Below are 24,796 nucleotides of genomic sequence, written 5' to 3' on the forward strand. Positions count from 1 at the left end.
AGCTATTGCCGTACATAAGTCATTTTTGGCCAACTTTTTAAGGGGACCGGAAGACTAATGATTCCTGTGATGTGAAAAGGAAAGATTTTTAAATCAACTAAAAGAGATTTTTTTTTAAGTCATAACCTAAGAATTCCAACACTAATTGAACTACTTAACATGTTCTACTTGGTAACAGTTAAGATATTGTCAGGACTGTTATCTGCTGTATTATTTTAGATGTGTCACAATGATAACTAATTTTAGTGTGAGAGCCAAAGGGGCAATTGCTTGCGTATTTATCAGCAAGCTCCATTTTAAACATCCTTTTCTTACCATGAAAAATCCACAGAATTGCCATTAAACCAACAGTTATATGTGTTGAGTCTGAGAACACAGCATACGTTTGCCAAAATAGTTACATGATAATGTTAAATTCAATGGGGCATTTATCATACGAGCTTTAAAAAAGAAGAAATGGCACAATGGTTTCCCCTAGTTTGCCCTGAGAAAATTCCTTTAAAAGGATCTGCTCATCAGATTCTGCAATTTATTTCAAATTGGAATTGCAGAAATGAGTAAGTAACCCACTGAAATGCCTGGAAGCACTAAATGAAATTCCAGGGAGTGATTGAAAGTGTTGATCCAGATGGTGGTCAGACAATGTTTGGGAACTCTGCTGTCAGCCTAATTGTGAGTGATGACTGAACTCAGAGAGTTTGCACATTTGAATCAGATAAGCATCCATAATGTTGGATCCTTTCAAAATTTGTTTCAATGTGCCTTCGTCATTATTCATCTCTTTTTTCACTTGTTTTAATTTCTGATTATTTCCATTGCTAAGAAGATATTCAAAGAATATATATGCAATGGTTTTTTAAGCTACTTTTAAATCTGTGATTTATTCCATCAGCAAGCTCTTAAAACTCAGTGTTGGACATATCACATACAAAAAATGCAGCCCGTAATTTTGTGTGTTTGTCTTTCCTGTCCCTCTTCTCTACCACTTTATTTTCTCTCTCTTCTCTCTCTCTCTCGTTCTCTTTTTTCTCAATACTCAATATCAAGACAGTACAAGGCCCTCTAAGATCATATAGTTTAGTGGGAAGGAAAAAACAAACACCTATAAATATAATTATTTCAAAATTGTAATAAGAGCTACAAAATCTTTCTTGGTACCAAATAATGACAGTGGGAGGATGGGAAAGATAAGGAGGCATGAATTTGCTTCAGAAATGGTGGTCACCAGGGGCACCTGGGTAGCTCAGTCCATTGAGTGTCTGACTTTGGCTCAGGTCATGACCTCATGGTTGGTGAGTTCAAGCCCCACATCAGGGTCTCTGCTGTCAGCACAGAGCGCGCTTGGGATTCTCTGTCCCCCTCTCTCTCTACTGTTCCCCTACTCATGCTCTCTGTCTCTCAAAAATAAATAAATGTTTAAAAACAAAAAGAAAGAAAAGGTTTTTGGAGAAGGTGACTTTGACAAGGCTGATTTCCAGAATAACAGTGTAAGCAAAGGAACCAACACTTGTGTGAGGCCCTAAGGAGAAAAGAACCCAGGGTGTTCCCAAAAGTGAGAGATTAGTGTACTAGAGCCCAGTGAGAGGAGAGAGACCAGAGATAAACCTGCAAAAGGGGGCTGCAGGAAATGAAAACTTTGAATTGTATCCTAAGTGCAGTGAGTAGTCACTGAAGGGTGAGAAGTGGGGAAAAACACAATCAGATCTGATTTGCAGTTCAAAAAAAAAAAAAAAAATCATCAGCTTGAGGTAGAGAGTGGATGGAAGAAAGAAGACTAGAAGCAGAGAGAACAATTAAGAATCAATTATACTCCAGGTAAGTGATACAAATGGCCTGAATGAGGCAGGTGACAATGGACACTTCCCGCTCCATTTCAACCTTGAGTATATCTCATTGTGTTTTTATATTAGCAAAACAGCCTTATATTTTGTCCCTCTTTTTTGCTCACAATTCTTTATCCATATAAAAAGACCTAAAGTAGGTAATATGATAATTATACATTGTTTTCATTTGTTTCCAAGTGGACTTTTTTCTGCCTGTCCTGAAAATGCCATCTTTATAGGCAGTATATATGAGAGATTGAAAAGAATGGTAAAAAGATAGGCACCATTTATCTTCAATGAACTAAAAGAGTCAAGTTATTTTGTATAGTGAGAGAATCATGATTTTAGTTCATGAGAAAATGTAGTGTATTTACACCCTTTCTTGTCTTGTGAACTAAATATCATTTTATACGAATAAGCAACATGGCTCCAAGTCCACAATATTATAAACTTGATCAAAATTTAAAAGTTAAACTAAGGGGCGCCTGGGTGGCGCAGTCGGTTAAGCGTCCGACTTCAGCCAGGTCACGATCTCGCGGTCCGTGAGTTCAAGCCCCGCGTCAGGCTCTGGGCTGATGGCTCTGAGCCTGGAGCCTGTTTCCGATTCTGTGTCTCCGTCTCTCTCTGCCCCTCCCCCATTCATGCTCTGTCTCTCTCTGTCCCCCAAAAAATAAATAAAAAAAGTTGAAAAAAAAAAATTAAAAAAAAAAAATAAATAAAAGTTAAACTAAGACTCGAAGTTGTTTCCCAAACTTTACTAAGCACTATTCCTCCACTATATCAGTGAAAATATCAATGCTGATATGCCCAAGTAGTTTTGAGCATTATGATAAAGTTTACTCTATCTCCCAATCAATTTGTTAAAGGAAGAAAATGAGCATACTTAGACATTTATAATTCTTTGTTGAATGGATGATTCTTTGGTAACATTAAGCATAAATGAAATTAATGCATGCAATATGACACAAACTAAAATTTTTCATTTCAAAGAAAAATCCCTTATTAATTTATTTGTTGGTTATGAAGGGCTTAGTCACATAGCTAGAATATTTCCTCATTGTAAAATGAGTAAAACAGATTCTTTATCCTAAATCATCTCTGCAGACAGGCCCAAACCATTCAATAATTCTCTCATACCCACAGTTGGCATTTGCTGTCTACCCTGATTCTGATCATTGCTAAAACCTTCCTGGAGAGTTAGTAATTTACAATATGAATGAGTGGGAATGTGAATAAGAAAGAAAAATATAGGTGAAGTGACAATAACTAGCTAATTTTTTTTTTTAATTTTTTTTTCAACGTTTTTATTTATTTATGGGACAGACAGAGACAGAGCATGAACGGGGGAGGGGCAGAGAGAGAGGGAGACACAGAATCGGAAACAGGCTCCAGGCTCCGAGCCATCAGCCCAGAGCCTGACGCGGGGCTCGAACTCACGGACCGTGAGATCGTGACCTGGCTGAAGTCGGACGCTTAACCGACTGCGCCACCCAGGCGCCCCTAGCTAATTTTTTATAAGGAGAAGAAACTATTATTTTTTCTAAGATGAAACAAAAGTAATTGTCTTTGGTTTTATTGAGTAGCAGGGGAAAGGGGCTGAAATCAATTTGGGCTAAAGGCCAATCAATAACACTCCAGCACTAAACACATGGCTCAAATCCATTTTATTAATCACCTCAGGGAGTAAATCCCTAATTCCAAATTCGGTCTCCAATCCCTTTCAATTCTTTGGTTTCTCCTAGCTGATCTGGGTAGCTATTCACCTCAGACTCCTACTTCCATTTTTGTTTTCTTTTTCTTTTCATGTGGCCATTCTTGTGATGAATATTTGAACATCAGCGCACTGCTTACATAACCTTAAGTGCCAAGCTTCTCTGAGGCTGTTGAGTCAGCCAAGCAGAACATGGAGGGGGAGAAGGAAGTGCTACCATGGTGATTTACGGAGAGGACTCACCCCTACATCAATGTTGCATAAATTAAATTCCATTCATCATCCTGGTGGTCTTTGTCAAAGCTATCTCTCCCTTTTGTAAACAGCAGCAGGGTCATGTAGTACTAGAATACTAGGGAAAGCAGAAGAGGAGGGGCAACATATGTATTTCCACAGGCACACAGAAAATCCTTCCCAGCGGCATTATTGAAGAAATGATAATTGCGCCAGAGACTTGCTCCAGAGTATGAGGAAATGTTTCACAGGAGAGTGAATGAGAGATGTGATGAACATACATGGCATTATTAAGCCATATAACATACATGGCTCCTGAAGTCAACATACTCATTACAGCCTTTCCTCAGATATAACCATATGACAATTTTACCCTCATCACTGTTCTCTTACCCAGCACTTCATCTGTCTTACTTAGTTCTCCCAATCTGTTCTGTCCAAGTTCTGGATCCTGTGGCTCCCTAACACATGGTCAATTACAATAATGCACTCCTACCATTACGTCACTAGGCAGCCACCCATAAAAGGAGTCAGGTGACTAATTGTTGGCAACAAAATATTAGAATGTCCTTGCTCTGTGCCAACCAGGAGATACCTCTGTGCCATTGATTTCCTTGGGTTTAGTATGGATTTATTTGTGTATCTTCAAACTGCGTCACTGGAAGCTGTGGGCTCTGGATCTGTAAGAGATTAGCGTTCCAGCCAGAGAGACAATCAATAATACGAGAAACTTCTGTTGCCTTAGTTTAGAGGGACAATATCTTGTTGTTTACTCAACATTATTTATGTTTCTCAGTTATTGAATTTGTGTTATGAATAGAGAAAGAGATTGAAACTGGTAAAAATAGCTCTAGATTAAATACCTAATTAGTGTACCCCAACTTCTAAAATGTTCTCTTTTCCTCACTAATTGGGCTTCACTAAATCATGATCTTGGATTAAACTTAATTAATTACAGGTTTTCGTAATTAATTTTCTTATTTTTACCACTCAAAATAAATGGAAAACAAGGGCTAAATCAAAGGGAAAATTCCCTTTCAAGTACCAATGTTTTATAATGAAACTAAGATATTTTAAATAATAGAAGAAATATTTAAGTCCCAGTGTTGAGTAACCATAATTCAGCACCAGGGCTAAGAAGTATTCTCTCGGTGCAAACAAAAAATGGCATTGACAGAGGAACTCTTGTATGTGGGCACCTACTATATGCTACTTTTTGAGCATAAAACACTACCATCAAGAATTTGATAACTCTACACTTCTGAGGATACAAAGAACAAACAAACACCTCAAAACCAACATGCCTAATACAAAACTTAAGATCTTCTCTTCAAACCAATTCCTTCTCCTATATGCTTCATCTCAGGGGTTGTACCATTATCTATCCAGGCCCATCCATAAACATAAAGAGCCATCTTTGACATCTCCCTTGCCCTCAGCCCACACATCCAATCCAACAGCGGCCTTGTTGATTTTGTCTCCTAAATACATTTGCAATGGTTTCACCTCAGGCTATGCTACATACATCTCTCCCATAAATAAATAGTTCACAATGGTCTCCTGTTTTTCCAGAATCCCTTTCCCTTTCCAGCCTACGATCTAGTCACCACAATATAGTCAGTATTTCAAAATACAAATCTCACACCATCCTTAAACCCTTTACTCACTAGCATCTGGGGCTCTAGGGTGAGAGGACAGACATAACTGCTCAGGTGAAAGAATCCATAAGCAATAGCAATGTCAACCAAGAATTCACCTTCAGCGAATCTTCACACACATTCTCCCCATGATCCAGCCGTGCCAAGTTTTTAACCTTTTCCAAAATATACTACGGTATTTGTGATTCTTTGGTTTTAAATGAACTTTACCTGAGAAACTCATACTTTTTCTTTAGAACTCTGTTCATCCCTTCCTGCCTCTTTTGGCCTTTTCTGGCTGTACCAAGGCTGGGTTATTTAATCCTTATCGCTAGCACTTTTAGGTTCTTAGGTTAAGACTTTTGCAATCATGCTATAATTAGCCTCATTTTTTTCCCCACAAAATATTGTTTAAATATATGGCTGAAGTCACCACTGGACTGTTAGCTGTTGATGGCTAAGTATTATTTATTCATTTTCTCAATTTTTCAACAGTTATTTTTGATGCATACTACTACATGCCAATACATGAAAGGCATACAGTTGACACTCAATGTGTTTGTCCTGAGGCATAGGAAAACATTTTTTTGGTGTTGATGTTCTTTGTCTTCTTTAGGAAAAAAAAGAAGGGGCCAAGAGTGTTTTTTTTTTTTTTTATCATCATTAGACTTTTGTTCTTGTTGTTTGTTTTATGTTATACAGCACCATTCCCAACACATATGAGGTGTCATGTAAATGTTTTCTGACTAAATGAATGAATCCCTGGAAAACCTTTCCCACATTTCTGCTAAGTAAATTCTGATTCATGTTTCCTGCTTGCAAGAAGCATTTCCAGCTTCCCAAGACAATTCTGTCAGCCCCTCCTTTATGCTCCAAGAGCAAATGTGAATACTCTTAGGAGAGTACTTGACTGCATTTTAAAATCTTTTTTGAGCATCTGTTTCTTTCTTCCTTTTTTTTTTTTTACCAAGGTGTGAGTTCTTGGCATTATGTGTCTTATTGACCCAGCATAACGAATAAATGAACGCATGAAGAGCTACAATGAAATACAACATCCGAAAGTGTACAAGAAAGGGCCATTAATTTTGAATTGAAGGATGGAAGGTTAGGTTTCGGGGAAAATGGTAGTGGGGTTGAAAGAGGAATAAGATGAATAAAATAAAATTTCAGGGTCCTATGAGAGATAGGGATAAGAAAAGGCAGTACAAATGAAGGCCAGCGTAACAAAGCAAGGCATAACTGTGCATGTGCAAGGAAGTGCCTGGAGTGGCTGGAGCACAGGAGAGTGGAGGATTTGCAGATGGTGCAGGGATAGTGCAAGAAAGGAGCTTGAAGGTAGGTTATGAAAGGCTAACGTGGTGCAAGGATGTGCCACGAACAGGATTTGAATGTCATTTGGAAATACAGGCTGCTGCAGGACATCAGAATATGATAAGGGCAGAGAGTGGTCATTGGATTTGGTGAATAGAAAAATGGGAGCTTTTAGAAGACTGTTTTCATTGGCTAATGGAGGAGAGAATTAAGAATGTATGTATTTTGCACCAAGTGGAAACAAAACAAGTGCAAAAACAGAGCATTCTGAGAATTTTCATAACAAAAGAGAATAAGGGGCAAGAATTCAAAGTTGATGAGAGAAGACTGAACATGTGTGTTGGTCTAGAAAAAGAAGTTAATTGGGGCGCCTGGGTGGCGCAGTCGGTTAAGCGTCCGACTTCAGCCAGGTCACGATCTCGCGGTCCGTGAGTTCGAGCCCCGCGTCAGGCTCTGGGCTGATGGCTCGGAGCCTGGAGCCTGTTTCCGATTCTGTGTCTCCCTCTCTCTCTGCCCCTCCCCCGTTCATGCTGTCTCTCTCTGTCCCAAAAATAAATAAAAACGTTGAAAAAAAAAAAAAGAAAAGAAAAAGAAGTTAATTAATGGGGGCAATATCAAACACCAGATGAAAAAAAAAATAGTACAGTTGAAAGTAAAACTTTGAAAGGAGGAAGGATCTTTCTCCTTAGGGATCAAGTTTATAAAAAGTGAGCGTGATATGCTTCTTTAAGGTATCTTTGTTAGAACGCATGTGGTAAGGGTAAATTGTAGCATCTAGAAGTATTTAATTGTATTTTATTTATCACTTAAATGGATAAAGACTATAGTATTTTAGAAGGGAAAAGAGCTAAGAGGTACTGGCTGATAGATGATCTCTAAGTGTTCACATAATTCTAAACTTCTTTGTCTATAGGTGTCTTCTAAATTATTTCTCTTGACCATTTTCAGTGTCAGGGGAGATGGGACGGCTGTTCTTTCTCATATGCTCTCATGGACGATGCTACTGGATGTCCTGGCTGTCACATCTCTAGGAATTTCTTCCATAGACAGAAAAATATCACAGTTAAATAACAGTAAACTAGTATTGATTTCTTGCTACTGTGTATTTTTCATTCTCCAAAATTCAATGGCCAGGCATACTATGTTGGAAAACTGTTAAATGAACTTGCCATACTTTAATTAAAACTTGATTTCAAGTCAATGGGCATTTCTTACTCCTTTAAGGAATCAGCAGACTGATAGCTCCCCCCCACAGATCACTTTGGTCCTCTTCAAATATTGTGACATACAAAAACAAAAAATAAAACCCTCATAAAATGTATTTGCAAAGCATTAAGCTAATTGAATTTCTCTTAATGCAGTAACAGAATTAAATTTTAAAAAAATCTTAGAAAACTTAATCAGGTACTTTACATTGTCTGCTGAATAACCACTGGCTATACTAATATCTTAAAAGAAAATTTCAGTAACTCTTTATAAATGCATGATGACCATTGAGTAATTTTTCTTTCCTTTTACTTTCCAAAATAAATTTATCACTGTTATGGTCTATAATAAAAATTGTCTAAAATAATATGCAGTGAGTTTTAACAACATACCAAGCTTAATTTGAATTATCTTTGGCTGTAGCTTTTCTTCATCTTAAATCATCCAAACTCTAATCATAATTCCTTTCTTGTTTATGGCTGTAGATACACAGTGTGTTAATGATCCATCCCATATGCTCGTTAAGGTGAGTTCAATTGTTCTTTGCCAGGAGTCTTTTTTTTTTTAATTTTTTAAAGTTTATTTATTATTTTTGAGAGAGACAGACAAACAGACAGACAGACAGAGCACAAGCCGTGGGAGAGGAGGCAGAGAGAGAGGGAGACACAGAATCCAAAGCAGGCTTCGAGTTCTGAGCTGTCAGCACAGAGTCCAACACAGGGCTCAAACTCACAAACCGTGAGATCATGACCTTAGCTGAAGCTGGATGCTTAACTGACTGAACCACCCAGGCACCCCAGTCTTTTTTTTTTTAACCTACATCATGCAAGAAAAATTAGGTTGACCTAATGTTTTTTGGAGCATAGGATCTTCACAGCCATATTTGCAACGTCTCCTTTTAAATGCTAGTGTTCTCCCCTCCTACTCTACTTTCTAATGTTTTAAGGGAGATGAATTGGGGGAAAAAAAAGGGGAGAAAAACCACCTAATGCTGCATAGGGTGCTGAGCTTGCTAGATTTTAATACCACGATGCCAGGCTTATCCCCTTTCTTGATTGATTAGAGCTTGACGGCATAGCATAAGCTGCAGCAATGTTAAAGGATTGCTGCTGTATCTCTTCCACATCATTTCAAAAAGTTTCCAATGATAATCTACTTGCCCTCCCACCCCACCAGTTTCTGTTGTTATTTGCAGGAGATAGGGCTTGGTTCTCAAGACATTCTGGTAGCCCAACAATTCTCTTAGTGAACAATGGGTTAAGAGGGAAAGGGCTGATAGCTAAATAAAAGCATCATCCATATTATTCTCATGGGCAGTAAGTTTCCAACTACCACTTAAATACATTCTTTAGGTAAAATAAAAGACTTTTCATGGGGTGCCTGGGTGGCTCAGTCAGTTAACTGTCTCCCACTTAATTTCAGCTCAGGTCATGATCTTACAGTTCACGAGATCAAGCCCCGTGTTGGGCTCTGCACTGACAGCACAGAGACTGATTGGGATTCTCTCTCCCTCTCTCTCTCTCTGCCCTGCCCCCACTTTGGGTGTGCATATATGCATTCTCTCTCTCTCCCTCTCTCTCTCTCAAAATAAATAAACGTTTTTTTAAAAAGACCTTTCTTTTTGTAAATTATGAAATCCAACTGCTAGCATAAAAGTATTTTTTAATTTAAACTGATTTATAGCACATTTGAAAGGTAATGCATACTAAGTCTCCAATAGAGTGGAAAAATATTTGAAGTAGTTCAAGAATTACGTCACTATATGATATAACAAGGACTCCATTTCAGAAAATAAATCTTGTGAGCCACCAGGTACCATCTCTAGTGGTTGTCTCAGTACACACAGGTACAATAAGGAACAAACTTTTTCTGCCAGGTAACAGTTTTTTTTCTTATTTTTGCGGAAGTAAAGGTGTTGTGGTAGTAAACATAGGAATGCTTATCTATATGAGATACAGTATAAAATGCAACACGGATACAAAATATCTGATCTGAGAAACAGATAGGAATAAGAATGTCTTCTATTATGAGTTAGGACCTTAACCGATTTACGTTCACCACATGAATCATTCAATGACATCAGAAACAAGTCAGTGCTATTCACACTCATTTCCATATACAGGTTACAGACTTCTACCTTCATGGAAGATTTTACTCAAGTATCTTAGTGGTTTTGCTTTTTTGACAAAGAGAATAAAGTAGGGTACATGTGTTTGCTCTTCTTTTGTAATTATGTTACTTTGAGAGAGTTTTTTTTTCTTTTTTAAACTCAATTATATGTGTAGTTTCAAAATGAAGAGTGATGACATTTTTTTCCTCTCAAAGAATTACCCCCAAATAATGAGGAGAATGAGAAACATAAAACCAATTCCATCTTCAGTGCAAAGGAGACATGAATAATAAAACTATTTATATAAAGATGGCTTAGCAAGGAAGAGTCAAGCCTAAGTGACTATAAAAGGTGGAAACTAATGAAAAGCCAAATGATTGTCCCTGCAGAACCTCAGAACAACAATGCAAGCGACAATTCAGAAGGTCTCAAAAATTAGATAGCATAGGAAGAAAAAGCAAATAGCATAAAGCAGGGTGATTTTTCAAAAATCCTTATAAGAAGCAGTTAGATCCGCAGGCAAAAATGTAAAATTTCTACAAGAAAAGCAAGAAACCAAAGGTTTGCTCTATGGACAACCCAATGATTAGGGCACCTACACTCGAGGCATAGAGAAGGGACTGTGGGAAGAGCCATTCCGGAAACAGGTGATTAGGTCTTCATACTGAACCACTGGATCACTCCCCCAACCCTTCCCACTATCTCCAGAATGGCTGCAGCTAGGCTGATGTCTCCAGGCAGGTGACTGCAAGATCCTCTTCTAGAGAAAATAAAGAGATAAAGACCTACAGCTACTAACATTTGGGATCCTCTAATGACAAAGCTAACTAGCCCTCTGACTACCCTCAGAATGAAGGCTACCAGTGCACAAGCCTACTCCTACCCAAAGACCCTCCAAGTAGCTTTTCAGCTCCTCATGAAAATTAATGGACAGCCTGGGATGACTGAATATTTGAGGGGCAAATTTAACATAAAATATAGTTAGGAAAATGAACAAACAGGAAATAAAATAGCAGGAAGAAATGGATAATCAAGGTAATAGGCAGCGCAGGTAATAATCATAACATGTCAGAGGAATCAAAGAAGCTACTGTATCAATGAGATAGGAGATGGACATGATTTTAAAGAGGAACATTTTGAAAAAGAGCTCTTAAAGTTCTAAAGTAGGATTTTTGCAATATAAAAATCAAAGATTTAGGTAATAATCTTGTGGAAATATTGTAAAGTAAAACAAAAAACCAATTAGATAGGTAATAGAAGAGAGAATATAATGAAGAAGATTACTTTAAGAGATATTTCATACAACTAATGGACTCACTCAGAAGGAGACCAGATAAAATGTTGCTGGTGAGAAATTATCAAAAAATAATACAAGAAAATTTTCTATAACCAAAGTACATGAATCTCTAGAATGAAAGTGTCACTACCAAGTGCCCAGTATAATAAATGGAAAAAGATTAACAACAAAACAAACTATTTTGTTTACTCCTTCAATTAATATACAATATCTAAATTTTGGCATTTAACTTTTGTTTTATTTTCTATTTTTGTTGCCATTTTATGTGTTTTCATGATATTTCTTGAACTTTTTAATGAAAAATTGAAGAAAGTATGACAGGATGTTTGCTGCTATGTTAACCAAAAAGAAAAAAAAAACGTTTATTGTTGAGAATCTATAGCACACAATTTACTACTTAATTGCACATTCTTGTTTTAGTTCACGACTATTAAATTTGTTTCTCAAAAGAGAAGGGCTAGCACAACATACACTGTCAAATAATTTTTAAAAAAATTTTTTAATGTTTTGTTTTGTTTTGTTTTGTTTTTTGAGGGGCACAGACACTGTTTATTGAGCCGCAGGTGCAGGAGAGGTAGCTGGCTCCAGTGTAGAAGCAGAGGCGGCAGGTCACGCCAAGGTGCTGTAGGGCATCTGGCAGCCAGGGCCATGCCCCCCATCCTAGGGGACAGCACAAGCTCACTACGACAAGAGTAGCAAAGAGCTGGCCAGGGGAAGAGGCAGCCACAGCCTCCCATGATCCTGGGCAAGAAGCGGCAGGTGAACTTGGCACAGGGGGTGTGGCAGGGCCTGGGATGGGAGGACTGGGGTCTGGGTGTTCTGGGGGGAGGACAAAAGGGGATCACGTCTGCGGGGTGGAGTAGAGACTGTGGTGGTGGCCACCTGGTCCCAGCACCTGGGAGAAGAGCAGATGAGTGGTCCATGTCTGGCTGCCCCCGCACCAGGCTGGCTCCCGCCCGATGGCGCCGTACCAGCTGCCGGAGCCTAGGCTGCCTGACATGCTGGTGCTCTCGCTCCGGCCACGCTCCCAGGAGCAGCCCTCATCCTCACAGTGCCCTGCCCGGTCGAAGAAGTCGGAAGGGGAGCCAAAGACCAGGTCCTGCGGGGGCCGGTGCACCCTGAAGAAGCTCACCAGCAGGGCGGTGGGCAGCAACTCCCACACACAGAGGATGAGGCCAAACACCAGGTAGCCTTTGTTCCCCAGGTCGTTCACCAGGTCCGCCTGGTCAGAGACATTGTACCAGTCGTAATCGAAGGCATCCAGCCGGCGCCAGGGGTCAAGGCCAGGGCTGCCAGGTTGTAGCAGGCCCGGCTGGCATAGAGCAGGACCATGGCGCCACCCATTGCAGCCGCCTGGCACACACGGGTCCCCTTGGCCTCCAGGTAGATGCTGGTGGAGGGCGCCCCGCCTGGCGACAAGGCAGAGGCAGGAAGCAAGAGACAGCGCGCAGATGACAAAGAGGCAGTCGCTCACCAGGACTCGCACCAGCAGGAGGGCCCAGGGCTGTGCCCGGCACCGGCGGGACAGCACAGCACAGCACAGCACAGCACAGCATACAGCACATTCACCAGCAGAAAGAGCAGCGAGGCCCCCGCGAAGGCCCCCCGGACGGTCAGCAAGCCTCGGCTCATCTCCGGCCGGCGCTTGGCCTTGGACTTGAACACAATGTGGGCGAAGTAGAGGTTCATAAGTGTCAGCGTGAAGAACTGTAGGCAGACAGGGCAGCAGTAGCGAAGCCAAAAGGGCAGGGGTCCCAGGCGGTTGGCTCGGGGGTGGGGGTGGGGGGGGTGTATCTCGGAAGTAGAAGGAGAAGAGGGTGGTGCGCAAGGCAGCCCAGAGCAAACAGAGTGCCAGGAACACCGTCTGATAGCTGAGACACTTGTGCCCATATAGAAGCACCAGCCAGAGTTGGGCATAGACAGAAAAGAAGAGTAGGGCGTACAGGGTGGTGTAGGCCGCAGTCAGCCCCAGGGTCACGGCGGGAGGCAGCGCAGGCACCAGCCGGGCGGCAGGCACCAGGCCAGACAGGTTACTCTCCATGTCCGGAAGGGAGGCCTGAATCCCAGAGAACAAGATGGAGGGGCTGGCAGGGGGCCAGGGAAATAAATATGGAGGGGTGGGAGTTGCAGGGTGCAGGGACAGAGACGGGGAGCTCAGGAGGAAAGAAGCTGCGACTGGCCAGGCCCTTCCTCCTCAACAGAGGGACCCTGCCCTTGCAGCGGGGCACAGGCAGCCTGGGGCCTGGGCCCCTCACTCTGGGGCGTGAAAGGACAGTCCCTCTCGAGGGCAGAGGCGGGAGGCGGGCAGGGTCTCCTCCCTGGGCCAGCCCCAGAGCGGGGTGAGGGGGTGCAGAGGCTGAAGGACAGGGGTCCCTGGCCTTGGTCGTTCGAATCGTCTTGGTAGGAGGGGAGAGCCGAGAGATACCCTTCGGCTGAGGGCAGTGGCCGTTGAGGGTGGGGCGCTCAACCCCCAGCTCTCCCCCTCCCCAAACTGGGGGTCTCTCTCCCCTCCAATAATACGGATTGGGGACGGCCTCTGCCTTCTGTCCTCGGAATTCCGACGCTGCCGCCACCCCACCCCCCTCTGCATCCACTCCCCAGCCTCGGGGGGGGGGGGGGGGGGGGGGGGGGGGAGACCGACGCCGGGTCCTCAGGACGCTGCCTGGGAAGCCGGCTCTGGTCGCTGGGACCCAGGGCTCCGGCTCCCCGGCTCCCGCTGCTCTGCCCCCTCCTGCGCCTGCAAATAAAATAATGTTTATTTATTTTTAAGAGAGAGACAGAGTGCAAGCAGTGAGGGACAGAGAGAGAGGGAGACACAGAATCCCGAAGAAGGCTCCAGGCTCTGAGCTGTCAGCACAGAGCCGGATGCAGGGATTGAACCCACAAACTGTGATATCATGACCTGAGTCAAAGTCAGATGCCCAACCAACTGAGCCACCCAGGGACCCCTCACTGTCAAGTAGTTTTTAACAAGAGCATCAAACTAATACAATGGGAAAATGAAAGTTGACATGCAAAAATTATTTCAAGATGGGCTCATAGAGCCAAAGGTAGAATCTAAAATTAAAACACTCTGGAAGAGGAATGCCTGGGTGGCTCAGTCGGTTGGGCCACAGACTCTTGATTTTGGCTCAGGTCATGAACTCACAGTCTGTAGGTTCAAGCTCCATGTAGCGCTCCATGCTGGCCATGCAGAGCCTGCTTGGGATTCTCTTTCTCCCTCTCGGTCTCTGTCCCCCCCCCCCCCCCCTTGTGTTGTCTCTCTCTGTCTCTCAAAATAAATAAATAAACTTAAAAATTATTTTTAAAAAAACTCTGGAAGAAATATAGGAGAATATCTTTCAACCTTGAGAGGGAAAGATTTCTTAGATAAGACAGAGAAAGCACTACCTATAAAAGAAAAAAATTGCTAAAATTTAGTTATCAAAACTGAAAATTTGTTTTCATCAAAAAAATACTATTAAGAAAATAGATTTTAAAAAAGAGAGGCAAAACAGAAAACAGACTCTGAACTACAGAGAAGAAACTGAAAGTTGCCAGAGGGGAGGTGGGCAGGGGGATGGGTGAAGTGAGTGATGGGGATTAAGGAGGGCACTGTGATGGGCACTGTGATGAGCACTGGGTACTGTACAAAAGTGATGAATCACCTGAAACTAATATTACACTGGATGTTAACTAACTGGAATTTAAATAAAATTTTGGAAAAAAAAAAGAAAATAGACTTATCACAGGGATCATTCCATAATGTATAAAATATTGAATCACGGGACACCTCAGTGTCTCAGTTAAGCGACTGACTCTTGACTTTGTCATGTTCTCATAGTTCATGAGTTTGAGCCCCACATCAAGCTCTATGCTGACTGCAGAGCCTGCTGGGGATTCTGTCTCTCTCTCTCTCTCTGCCCCTCCCCTGCTGGCTCTCTATCTCTCTCTCAAAATAAATAAAAACAAACTTAAAAAAAATATTGGATCACTATGATATACACCTGAAACGAATAGTATATTGTATGTAAACTATACTTGAGCAAAAACAAAACAAAACAACAAAAACATGATCTAAAAGGAGAGATACATTACTGGATAAAAAGACTCAATATGTTCAAGATAGGAATTCTTCCTAAACTATAGATCCAATGGCAATTAAAATTAAAATTCTGGGACACCTGGGTAGCTAGCTCAGTCTGATAAGCCTCTGACATGGCTCAGGCCATGATCTTGCATTCATGAATTTGAGCCCACACAGGGCTCCCTGCTGTCAGCATGGAGCTTTCTGTGAAACTTCTGTCTCCTTCTCTCTGCCCCTCCCATATGAGTGTGCTCTCTCAAAATAAACATTAAAAAAAGAATTTTAAAAAATAATAAAATAAAATAAAATAAAATAAAATAAAATAAAATAAAATAAAATAAAAATGCCAATGAAACTTGGAAAAAAAAAGAAGCAAGCCACAGATTGGGAGAAACATTCACAACTCATACAAATGACAAAAGATTTGAATTCAAAATACATTAATGACTTCTAAAATTCACAACAAAATGGTAGACAACCCAATTTAAAAATAGGCAAAAGTCATCTCATGAAGGAAGATAAACAAATGTCCAATAAGCATGTAAAAAAGTGCTCAACACTAGTAGTCATCAAGGAAATGTAAATTAAAACCACAATGACAACATCCATTAAAATGGCTAAAATGAAAAAGAGGGAATACAAATATCAATGAGGATGGGGAGCAACCAGTACTCCCATACATTGCTAGTGGAAGTTTAAATGATACAATCACACATTCACCCTCTGACACATCAGTTCCACTCATAGATATTTATTCAAGAGAAATGAAAACATATGCCCTCGGAAAGGCTTGTATAAAGAATGTTTACATCAGTTTTAGTCATAATAGCCCAAAACTGAAAACAGTTCAGTGTCCATCAGCAGGAGAACAGATAAACAAACTGTGGTATTTATGGTATATTTCTCAACAATAAAAAAGAACATGGGATGAATCGCAAAAAGATTATGTTGAGGAGAAGGAACCAGACACAAAAGAATTTGTGTTGTAGGATTCCAGTGAAAGAAAGTACTAGATTAGGTAAAACTAATCAAATTGCTTGGTGTGGTAGGAAGGGAGGCTTAATAAACAGAAAGGGGCATGAGTACCTCATTGGAGTGATAGAAACGGCCTATATCTTGATTAGGAATGTGGGTTGCACAGATATATTCTGTTTTTAAATACTGGTTGAACTGTACCTTTAAATGTATGCATTTCTCTCTATGGAGATGATATTTTAATAAATTCATGTAGACAAAACAGAAGAGCTAGGATTAGATGTTAGATTTATAAGACACTTTTCCTAGTAATTGTCATATTATTGGGTAACATAAGAATAGAGTCCAAATGACCTATTTCAAAAGCTCTGCCAAAGTAGATTTTAATATCCTGTATGAGAAGTTCCAGTTTAATGGTGTCCCCACTGCTTATGAGGAATTCTGTTGTACATGGAAGTCGACCTGGAAAATAGTCCCATCAGAAGGATGCACATATTGCAAACTGTCCTAAATTAATTTGCTTGTTTACAGCCATTAGGGTTTTGGGGGGTACATATCTGTAATCTCCAACGGTTACAGGTGAGAGCTATGGGTGCCTTTCCCCAGCCATCTCACCTCTGGGAGGTGTGTTATAATGAAAGCAGGTATTAGACTGAATCTGGTAACACATACCAACATCTATTAGCAAGCGACCATGAATACAATCATACAAACTGTTCTGTATGTTCAATGAAGTCCCAGCCCTCTGTCTTTTTTGGCACTTTGATAACAAGCACTTTGCATAGAGGTTTAGGTAGAAATAGGCTCTGGCAGAAGAAGTCAGCTATTATTCTGGTTGGATCAGGTAACAGAATCTTCCCAAAGATCTTGGGACGTGAGGTTGATGGAGTTTAGAATCAGAGTATAGGCAGCTCAGGCCTGATTCTTAGGTCCTGTTTGAGCGAGGCTGAGATGACTGTGTATGTCTAGCCAATCAACTTGTCTTGAATACCACTCATTTCATCAGTGAAAAAGAAAGCTATATGCTAACTTATAAATACTCTACAGCTGACCTCAGGTAAAAATAGTTGTAGCTTAGCAACCTGTGCATATTGGGGTCTAGTTAGAGCAGTGGTCCTCAACTATAACAATATGTTAGAATCACTTCTGGAGAGTTTTTAAATCCCAATGCCCAGACCACATGCCAGACCCATAACATCAGAGTTTTAGGGGGTGGGATGTAATCATCAGTGTTTTTCAAACCTCCCTAGGTGATTCCAATTTACAGATAAAGTCAAGGACCACTGGATTAGAACCTTCCAATCTGGTTTAATAGCAGTGTACATTCCTGAATAGGTATTTTAAATACTATTTAGCTAACTTTAAGAGATAGATAATATACTTTATATAGCACACTATGAATGTTTAAATATCTTTAAATAAATTATAACAATACAATAATATGAAACCTATCCCTTCTTTAGTGAACAAAGACAACAGAACTAGAAATATCAACTGGAAAAGAACTGTAATAGTTCCCAGGAAAGAAACCTGGCTATTTTTGAGTAGCGGATGCATTTAAATACAGATTATTAAGACTTCACCTTGAAAATTTGACCACTGAGGGCTGCCATGTTGCACCAGGGCAGTAATGATGACACTGAGGATGTTTCCCTGTTTGACACAGAAGAGGAGGAGACAACTGACAGATGAAAGAAAGAAAGGAAGGAAGGAAGGAAGGAAGGAAGGAAGGAAGGAAGGAAGTCCAGAATCAGACACACAGTCACACAGTGACATCATTTTTTTCATTTATTTTTTCAAGTCAGTGCAACTGTAGTCTATCTTCTCTATGTATTGTTCAGCAGCAGCTTTATCACCTGTTTGGTGACAATGATCTTGTTTTCATGTGACTTTTGGGCAGTCAAGAATGTCACAGTAAACTCATGGTTGGTCTACATTGGTAGAAGCACATCAATGAACATGGAAAAAGCCATTGGGTGTTTGAGTTCAGGAAGGCATCTTCACAAGAGTAAAATTGTTACTCCTGAGTCAAGAATCTTCTGGTTAGGACTTACTGCCTGTCCATTGCTGTGGGTGATATTCTGCAGAGTGAAATGGTTGGCAGTGGTTATCACGGGCGTGGTGCTACAAGGTGCCAACCTGTATGCACATCAGGTGCAGAGCAGGCAGCAGAAAGAATTTAACCATGTTATCTCAGAAAGCAGTTTTTAAGACATAACACTGGAGATGATCAGACTTCCTGAAGAGAGTGAGAGAAAGCTCCAGTGTTCTGTCACACTGCCAGCAAACTAAAGAGATTCTTGACCCTGAAAATTTTAGAACTCAGTACATGTTGCAAAGAGGAGTGCTGAGGTTGTTTTTCCAGTTTAAATTTTACTTTAAAAAGTGGAAAGGTGGGTCGCCTGGGTGACTCGGTCAGTTAAGCGTGGGACTTCAGCTCAGGTCATGACCTCACAGTCTGTGAGTTTGAGCCCCCCATTGGGCTCTGCTGACAGCTCAGAGCCTGGAGCCTGCTTTGGATTCTGTGTCTTCCTCACTTTCTACCCCCCACCCCCACCCCCTATTCACACTCTCTCCCTTTCTCTCTCTCTCAGAAATAAATCAACATTGGGGCGCCTGGGTGGCTCAGTCAGTTGGGCATCCAACTTCGGCTCAGGTCATGGTCTCGCGGTTTGTGAGTTCAAGCCCCGTATCAGGCTCTGTGCTGACAGCTCAGAGCCTGGAGCCTGCTTTGGATTCTGTGTCTTCCCCTCTCTCTGCCCCTCCCATGCTCATGCTCTGTCTCTCTCTGTCTCTCAATAATAAATAAACGTTAAAAAAAATTTTTTTTTAAAGAAAGAAATCAACATTAAAAAAAGTGAAAAGGTAGTTTTCATGTTAAGTTTTTATTTTCTTTCTAGCATTGGGACTTGAAAGTATGGTATTGTTAAAAACCTTGTCAAAATTGGTTCATGTCTATATATGTATGTACATAGTCATGTAATGTCCATATAACCCAAATTAATGAAAGTGCACTCATGTACATATGTAATGGAGAGCTTTGCGTTTTTTTTTTGTTTTGTTTTTTTTTTAATTTTTTTTTCAACGTTTATTTATTTTTGGGACAGAGAGAGACAGAGCATGAACGGGCGAGGGGCAGAGAAAGAGGGAGACACAGAATCGGAAACAGGCTCCAGACTCTGAGCCATCAGCCCAGAGCCCGACGCGGGGCTCGAACTCACGGACCGCGAGATCGTGACCTGGCTGAAGTCGGACGCTTAACCCACTGCGCCACCCAGGCGCCCCGAGCTTTGCGTTTTGATCCACAGAATACAGAATGTTCTTAGTCTGTCTTAGAACTCTAGGTGTATACATATTATTTCTGTAGATTATTGTCAGAAGAAAGTTTTGCTTCCGTGATTAAGAGTGAAAAGTTGGTTTATGCATAAGTTAGAAATAATTGTAATTTTACAGCTTAATATATTCTTTGTGATGAAACTTATTTTAGGTACTCACAGGTAAAAACCCAAATTGAGCCAGTGGTTAAATAGTTTGTTAATTTTGCTTATTTTTATTCGTAGTAAGTCATGTACTTAATGCCCAACTAATTTGGAATGGGATTTTCATAATTTATGTTTAGGGGATACCTAGAGATTGCTACTGTTCTATTTATTTTTTGAAAGGGATGGCCAGATCTTACTTTGGAACTTTCTGGAAGCTCTTCGGTGGTCCTTGGCCTAATGAAATCTATTTTTTATCACTAAAAGAGTATTATTCTTACGTCATAGTAAGAATAATCATTTAAATAGTTGGCATAATAAATGCCTAAAAGGCTTTTTATTTGATGAATCTTCCTTGCTATAATGGGGATATTGCAAACCATGCATTTGTATTAGTGGTATTTCTTAAAACAATATATGTAACAATCTACAAGCTCTTGTAGAAGGCTATAAATTCTGTTGTAGTTTCTATAAACTTCGTTGGAGTCTTTTAACCAACATATTATTTTGTGAATGTATTTATACACTGTTGAAAAATTTTTAAAGCTGTTTAATTGAATAAGTGTCTTTACTGAAGTGATAGCTTTGAAGGTGTGTAACTTTATATTTGTATAAAACTCTATTTATAAAGCAACAAAAGAAAAGAAAAAGAAAGAAAATTTTATCTTTAAGCAATTATATCCTAAGAATTTCCTGTAATATTAATATGTGCTCTGATTCAAGGACTGACTATGTCGACCAGACCATGTTGAAACTAAAGCAGCAAGGTACAAACAGGACAAAATAAGAAACACCTGGGTGACAAAAGAAAAAAAAGTGAAACCAGACTGATTTCACCAGTTTCTAATGATGAGAAATTACAAGATATTTTCAGGACATTATTGGAAGTTATTTTTATTTGTGGTACATCAAGAAGTTCCTATAAATTCCTGAATAAACTGCATATTTTCTTATGATTTGGTGAGTTTGGACATTTTCCTTTAGCCTTTTCTATTTTTAAAAAATGTTTATTTATTTTGAGATAGAGAGCACAAGCAGAGGAAGGCCAGAGGGAGAGGGAGAGTGAGAGAATCCCAAGCAGACTCCAAACTGAGTGTACAGCCCAATGCAGGGCTCCATCCTATGACTGCGAGATCACAACATGAACTGATACCAAGAGTTGGACACTTAACTGACTGAGCCACCCAGGTGCCCCAGCCTTTCTATCTTTTATAAAGCCTATTATATCACAGACGGGAAACAGACGTTTCCCAGTCCCAACCAGATGCATCTTAAAAGATTCTTTCTTAAAGAATGTGAGACCGGACCTTAACATTCCATAAATCTTCTTCCTACTCCACTTTCAGAGATACTGCTAAGACTTGTCAAGGTGGTATTCACTCTTATTGTAGTATTTCTATTAAATCTACTTTTTCTTAAGAGGTTATCTGGAGATATCTTGTTGAGTTCAACAGCAACATCATCAAGAATGCCTAATTAAGGCTAATTCCTGTTTTGGAATGCTATATGTCACATGAACTCAAATAAATGATAATGAAATATATTAATATAGAAACAAATTTTGCAATATAATATTCCAATCAAATATTACAAAAATATTTTGTGTCATCCCTTTTGTTAATCCAAAACACTGAGGAAACTTGAGGAAAAACAAAAACCCAGCCTACCCAAATCTTTCAAAATGTGGTTTAGATATTATTTCTGTGAAGTCTCTGATGAATCCTCTCAACCTCCCCATTATATTTTTTGTTTTTTTAATGTTTATTTATTTTGAGAGAGAGAGAGAGAGAGAGAGCGCGCGCATGTGTGCATGAGTGAGGGAGGGGCAGAGAGAGAGAGGAGAGAGAGAATCCCAAACAGCCTTTAAGCTCACTCAGTGCAGAGCCTGACAAGGGGCTCACTTTCACAACTGTGAGATAATGACCTGAGCCAAAATCAAGAGCCTAATGCTTGACTGAGCCACCCAGGTGCCCTGCAACCTTCCCATTATAATTAAATTATACTTCCTCTTGGCTATGCCTTTTATGTTTATCATATAGTATTTGTTTTCACTTCTTTCTCCACCTACAACACGATGACCCACTTGAGGGCAGGATCCATGGTGTATATGTCCTTGTTTCCCAAGGGCTTATAATCTCAGAGCCTACATTTAAAAAAATGTTGGGGCGCCTGGGTGGCGCAGTCGGTTAAGCGTCCGACTTCAGCCAGGTCACGATCTCGCGGTCCGTGAGTTCGAGCCCCACGTCGGGCTCTGGGCTGATGGCTCGGAGCCTGGAGCCTGTTTCTGATTCTGTGTCTCCCTCTTTCTCTGCCCCTCCCCCGTTCATGCTCTGTCTCTCTCTGTCCCAAAAATAAATAAACGTTGAAAAAAAAAAATTAAAAAAAAAAATGTAGTAAGTGGTTATGAATTATTTGACCAGATCATTCATCTAGGGATTATTTCATTTAATTGCAAACTCTACTTGTAAACTCTTATTAATTAATGACATCTGAGTTGCACAATAGTTTTCTATTAAGCTGGTGACACATAGTTATCAGTTGTTTGAGACAGAAACTCTAGCTAGAATAGGGGTGCTAAAATAAAAACTAGAAAGGTACCAAAGGCAAGAGTCCACTATTTTGAGCCATTCTCATTTAAGGTGAATGAGAATTCGGTAGAGGTTTTACGGTTTGCTCTCTAGAGAAATCTGAAGTGCTTGGTATACTATTTCAGAATAATTCGTGTTGGTATGCTTAAAAGATTTTAATTAAAAAAAAAAACCTGCTATAAAGGGCACCTGGGAGGCTCAGTTGGTTAAGCAACCAACTTTGGCTTAGGTCATGATCCGACGGTCTGTGAGTTGGAGCACCACATTGGGCTCTCCACTCAGCACAGAGCCTGCTTCGGATGTTCTGTATCCCTCTTTCTCTGCCCCTCCCCCCCTTGCTCTCTCTCTCTCTCTCTCTCTCTCTCTCTCTCAAAAATATATAAATATTTTAAAACATCCTGCTATAGAAGTTTCTGTCGTATATAGATTATTTTGTGTGTGTGTATGTGTGTATTTTTTTAATATGAAATTTATTGTCAAATTGGTTTCCATACAACACCCAGTGCTCATCCCAACAGGTGCCCTCCTCAATGCCAATCACCCACTTTCCCCTCCCTCCCACTCCCACCAACCCTCACTTTGTTCTCAGTTTTTAAGAGTCTCTTATGGTTTGGCTCCCTCTCTAACTTTTTTTCCTTCCTTCCTTCCCTCCCCTCCCCCGTGGTCTTCTGTTAAGTTTCTCAAGATTCACTTAAGAGTGAAAACATATGGTATCTTTCTCTGCATGACTTATTTCACTTAGCATAACACTCTCCAGTTCCATCCATGTTGCTACAAAAGGCCATATTTCATTCTTCCTCATTGCCACATAGTATTCCATTGTGTATATAAATCACAATTTCTTTATCCATTCATCAGTTGATGGACATTTAGGCTCTTTCCATAATTTGGCTATTGTTGAGAGTGCTGCTATAAACATTGGGGTACAAGTGCCCCTATGCATCAGCACTCCTGTATCCCTTGGGTAAATTCCAAGCAGTGCTGTTGCTGGGTCATAGTGTTTGAGGAACTTCCACACTGTTTTCCAGAGCAGCTGCACCAGTTTGCATTCCCACCAACAGGGCAAGAGGGTTCCCGTTTCTCCACATCATCTCTACCATCTATAGTCTCCTGATTTGTTCATTTTAGGCACTCTGACTGGCGTGAGGTGGTATCTGAGTGTGGTTTTGATTTGTATTTCCCTGATGAGGAGTGGCGTTGAGCATCTTTTCATGTGCCTGTTGGCCATCTGGATGTCTTCTTTAGAGAAGTGTCTATTCATGTTTTCTGCCCATTTCTTCACTGGATTATTATTTTTCAGGTGTGGAGTTTGGTGAGTTCTTTGTAGATTTTGGATACTAGCCCTTTGCCTGATATGTCATTTGCAAATATCTTTTACGATTCAGTCAGTTGCCTTTTAGTTTTGTTGATTGTTTCCTTGCAGTGCAGAAGATTTTTATCTTCATAAGGTCCCAATAGTTCATTTTTCCTTTTAATTCCCTTGCCTTTGGAGATGTGTCAAGTAAGAAATTGCTGTGGCTGAGGTCAGAGAGGTTTTTTCCTGCTTTCTCCTCTAGGGTTTTGATGGTTTTCTGTCTCACATTCAGGTCCTTTATCCATTTTGAGTTTATTTTTGTGAATGGTGTGAGAAAGTGCTCTAGTTTCAACCTTATGCATGTTGCTGTCCAGTTCTCCCAGCACCATTTGTTAAAGAGACTGTCTTTTTTCCATTGGATGTTCTTTCCTGCTTTGTCAAAGATTAGTTGGCCATACGTCTGTGGGTCTAGTTCTGGAGTCTCTATTGTATTCCATTAGTCTATGTGTCTGTTTTTGTGCCAAATCCATGCTGTCTTGATGATTACAGCTTTGTAGTAGAGGCTAAAGTCTGGGATTGTGATGGCTCCCGCCCTGGTCTTCTTCAATATTACTTTGGCTATTGGGGGTCTTCTGTGGTTCCATACAAATTTTAGGATTGTTTGTCCTATCTTCAAGAAGAATGCTGGTGCAATTTTGATTGGGATTCCATTGAATGTGTAGATTGCTTTGGGTAGTATTGACATTTATTCTTCCAATCCATGAGCATGGAATGTTTTTCCATTTCTTTGCATCTTCTTCAATTCCCTTCATGAGGTTTCTATAGTTTTCAGCATACAGATCTTTTACATCTTTGGTTAGGTTTATTTCTAGGTATTTTATGATTCTTGGTGCAATTGTGAATGGGATCAGTTTCTTTATTTGTCTTTCTGTTGCTTCATTATTAGTGTATGAGAATGCAACTGATTTCTGTACATTAATTTTGCATCCTGCGACTTTGCTGAATTCATGTATCAGTTCTAGCAGACTTTTGGTGGAGTCTATCAGGTTTTCCATTTATATTATC

General features: G+C 40.3%; 2 pseudogenes; one reads left to right on the forward strand and one right to left on the reverse strand.

The window, feature by feature from the left end:
- Positions 1–11,949: 11,949 nt before the first annotated feature.
- On the reverse strand, positions 11,950–13,564 carry LOC147579288 (integral membrane protein GPR137 pseudogene; annotated as a pseudogene).
- A 4,417-nt stretch (positions 13,565–17,981) lies between these two features.
- Positions 17,982–18,613, forward strand: LOC112867333 (Golgi apparatus membrane protein TVP23 homolog B pseudogene; annotated as a pseudogene).
- The last annotated feature ends 6,183 nt before the right edge of the window (positions 18,614–24,796 follow it).

The sequence above is a fragment of the Puma concolor genome, chromosome B4 (assembly GCF_028749965.1).
Source record: "Puma concolor isolate L17-30 chromosome B4, mPumCon1.1.hap2, whole genome shotgun sequence".
Classification (NCBI taxonomy): domain Eukaryota; kingdom Metazoa; phylum Chordata; class Mammalia; order Carnivora; family Felidae; genus Puma; species Puma concolor.